Source organism: Tubulanus polymorphus, chromosome 8 (assembly GCF_964204645.1).
Source record: "Tubulanus polymorphus chromosome 8, tnTubPoly1.2, whole genome shotgun sequence".
Lineage (NCBI taxonomy): Eukaryota > Metazoa > Nemertea > Palaeonemertea > Tubulaniformes > Tubulanidae > Tubulanus > Tubulanus polymorphus.
Window position 1 is genome coordinate 7,237,262 of NC_134032.1, and position 4,405 is coordinate 7,241,666.

Genomic DNA, 4,405 nt, shown 5'->3' on the forward strand with positions numbered 1-4,405 from the left:
ACTTGGTCCTCCATACGTCCTGGATCCTCTCGGGGCGCCGCCTATCTCTTCGTGCCCTCAGTCACCGTTGGTATGGGTACGTCCAGGTCCGCTAGTCCTCCTCTTGGAGGCGTGTTATTCAGCTGGAACCCTCTGCCGGATAAAATGTCGGTAGCGTGACTCCGGCCTCTTCTCAGCTGACCGGATTCCTCGTGTCCTGAAAAGTTATGACTCCGACTCTCTTTCTCACTCCAAACGCGTCCACGATAACTCAAAAACGGTATTTTTAATTCAAAATATTAACTGTATGTATTTTGCAGCTTCAACGGATTAAATCCGAAGGGGTACCTCGCAATAATTTCTAATATACATTATTTACATAGCCACGGTCGTTTCACATTTCAACTATATACACTAGGCTCCTGGACAACGCGGGGTACGAGACAAACACGGCGTCCGGGGACAACCATGTCCACCGGGGACACGTCGACCGCGGGCCGGACATCAATACGTAATAAGGTAAGCGTAACTTTAGTTAGTTACCTAATCGTTGGTGGTAAGCTGTTTATAATCGGATGGGCTTAAACCAACCATGTGATTTGAGAAAATATCCAATCCTGAAACTAAACCACAGTCAGGTCACTGACTAGCGTAACTGGTATCGACGTTCAGTCCGAGCGAACGGTTTCTTGAATCTTGCGCGCTGCTTGCCTTTTATAGAGCGCGATTGACCCCCCATGAATAACCGGACGAGAAACATCGAACAATTTCGAAGGACATTTAATAAACAATGTTACGCGCAAAAGGTAGAAACTTTCTCATGTCCAATCGACAGTACCGGTGGCTCCGTCACTAAGCAATAGTAAGAACTAATGCTTTTGTAGACTGGTTCATTATGAGTTTTCCGGTTTGCTCGGCTACCCTTACTGGCGGGGTAGTCTAGAGAGGCCAATGAAAACTCCGGTTTGCTGAACCACCCCTCTTTGTGGGGGTGCGGTATGATGTTTGATCTGACAGTTTCAAGTGGTTAATGGCTGTTTCAAGTGCTTACAACGATGCTTATTACTTCGTGGTACATGGTGGTTTAAAAAAAGATTTCATAATAATACGCTCACCGCGTGGGCTTCGTAGAAAGACCACTACCTGTGACCTTCCCAAATTTTAATTGTCCTGTCCGATTTGGTTTCATCCAATTGAGAGACTGCCTTTTCCAGTTAGGGCATTTTTGGATCATGTCACTCCAGGAAATGACTTAACGCTTTTGGGCCCCTTCGTCGGTTCCACATGTTTCATTTGAGCTATAGACCACAATGGTGACACCATGATGGTCAGTAACTGACCAATTGAGATATCCCCGAGTCTGAACACTTGACTTCGAATTTCGGAAATTTATCATGTAATGATTGTTTTCAGACTACTAAGGAATCATCATTGCAAATTCATCACTGACCATCACTGACCACCAATGACCAATTCAAACTTCTCGAATATGAAAACGATATACCGCGTTATGGTGTCAAACTAGAAAGGATTCGCCATTGAAAATTCATAAATTGACCATCACTGACCACCACTGCCCAATTGAAACTTCTTGAAAGAACGATATACCGGTACCGCATTTGGTGTGAAACTAGAAAGGATTCGCCATTGAAAATTCATAACTTGACCATCACTGACCACCACTGACCAATTGAAACTTCTTGAAAGAACGATATACTTGCCGCAGTGCGTTATTTTCACTGCATAGTAATGCCAATACATAAACTTTTTTACAACTTGACTCGAATCATCTGAACAGTACTGCGTTTGAAAACTCAACGAATAGAAAATGTTTGCGGGAAGCGCCTACAAATAAGTTATAATAAGATTAATTAATCGATGCATGAAAAACAATTAAATCACAAGGTGACTAACACCCATCTTTCAACCAATCTGCGCGATACCAATTAATTAAATCATTAAACGCATTGGGTTCCTAATATTTGAAATCATGTGATACAATAGTTGTTCTTTAGACTTGGCCACTTTCATTTCAGAAAACCGCGTCCTAGACCAGTGGTCACCGAGGCATTAACCATTCCTTCAAGTTTTGAAAATTCGATGGTAACACGGATTCTTCGCCTCTAAAAACTGTTTCGTTAATAGTTTTCTTTATATTAAAAGTGTTCATAGGAATTGAAATTTGGAGCGATATCAGTCACAGCTGTAACCCTTTTTCATTGTCAGTTCTTTTTTGGAATTCAAGTAGATTAGTGAAAATATCAATGATGAAGTTCACATATCATATCAAGTACCGTTTTTACTGTCGCATGCGAGTCGAAACAAAGAGATCTATGCAACTGCATATCTTCGGGTATAAACTGTGATATCCTTCAGTATGTTATGAATATCTTTAGAAATTTGTGTTCTAGTATAATACCCGAAGGTTTAACTATCGGACACATAAAAGATTCGCCATAATCAAAGTTTTTAAGAAAATCTTTCTTCGAGAAAGAAACATCTTTAAAAGAAGGATTGGCGTCAAACTAATCCATAATGGACTGTTGTGAATTTATTGAATAATCCACCTGAAAAAATTTCGGTACTCGAAAAACGCCTATTCATATAAATCAAAAATGCATGAATAACTTGACGTTATTTGCGGGTCTCATGAAACAGTTTCGTGCGCCCTTTTTTTAAATCTAAAATAGCATAAATACATGCGTGTTTCGTTATAAACAAGGTTAAATTCCAAACGCACATGAAATATGGAGCCTGTATCACACGATTTACACATCTTGAATTTTCTCTAACTACCTAGGCCCTTTCCAAATGGGAATGGTTCAGTTTTTTAACGGCCGACATTCAGAGGCACCTAAAAAACCGGTTGTATAGCACTTGAGATTTTCAGTGTAGGACACATCTCACATCGACTCGGCTCGTGGTCGGTGGTTTAATAAGAACACATCTGGTTGTTACTAGTTTAACAGTTGACGAATTCAGAAAACTTTTTTCAAATGTCTTTGATAACTTTTTAAACATAGTATTCTTCTTAATTACATTTCGCTGATTCCATAGATATTTTTTCATGAAAATTGCTCCAGTTATAACGGATTTAAACATACATGTAAAATGATTATTTTCAAAATATTCAATTTTCTCCGATTTTGAAGAAATTCTGACACAATATCATCTCCACTCGACACATGATTTTACTTCGGCGCCTTTGAAGGGAGTGTCACTTGTTGTTGAGTTCATATTTAGTGAAACAAGAAGATATGCCTGATTCCTTTTTAGAATTTAGATTTCGACGGATATCATCAAATTACTAGAAAGGGACAGCAGCTTTCGGTCATCCGCAAAAAATACCTAAAATGCTCTCCTAGGGTTATGGAAAAACATGTCACGAAACATACGGAAAATCCTTTGTTTGGTAGACTGAAATTATTGAACTCTTAAATAGCAACATTCAGAGAAACAAAAACATAAGAATATATTCTCGCCCACCCTTTAAAAAAACAACGTGATTTCAATTGAAGATGACACGTAGCCTCATATCAAATGATATGAACGCAACAGAGCCTATTCATTCTCTTTACGAGGATGGGTCTCCACATTAATAGGATACGATACGAGATTCGTGGGTACGAATGATGAATACAACTGATAAAGCGCCAATTTCACTGATTCTTGCACATAAAGGTGTTTTAGAGTAATCTAGTTAACAGGTGTGTTTTAGGAGTATTTTGAATTTAAATTCAAATCGGGGTTCATGACGAATATTGAGCATTCTAGGGCTGGAGCAAGAAACGTGTGGGATCGTCCGCCAATGGTATCGCCAAAGAAATAATAAGGAGCCAGTCCGTGGTGGCTATTGAAAGCGACGACCGCATGTGAATGCATTGATTGAATGACATCTCAAAAGTCAGATTATATAAAATTGAAGATGATATATGGATAGGTTATTCCATATATACTGGTAAAAATGATGCCCAATATGTGATATAAATGTTCAAATAAAAAGTAGAAACCGAATCCATAATTCAGTCTGGTATTGTTATAACATCAAACACTCAAATTTAATCCTTTGTTAGATTGGTAGCCAGTGTAGATGAGCAAGAATAGTGGTCCCTAATTTTAATGTGGACTGTTCAACAAGTTGGAGTTTGTGTAGAGATGAATGAGTTTAAAATGGAGTGGAATTTAGATAATACTGTTTGAATGTCTATTACTCAATCTTTTTATTGATCATAAAAAATTGTGGTAAAAGGCTAAACAAAAATGATACCTTGTTTCTCCGCAGCGGCCGGGTCATTTTAGTAAAATATGATAAAATTTATAAACAGTTCATTTCTATAGCGGCCAGGTCTGTTGTGGTAAAATTGATCACGATTTTAAAAAAAGTAATGTATGGGGTAGATAGGCGGCCGGCCGGGTCAACATTTAA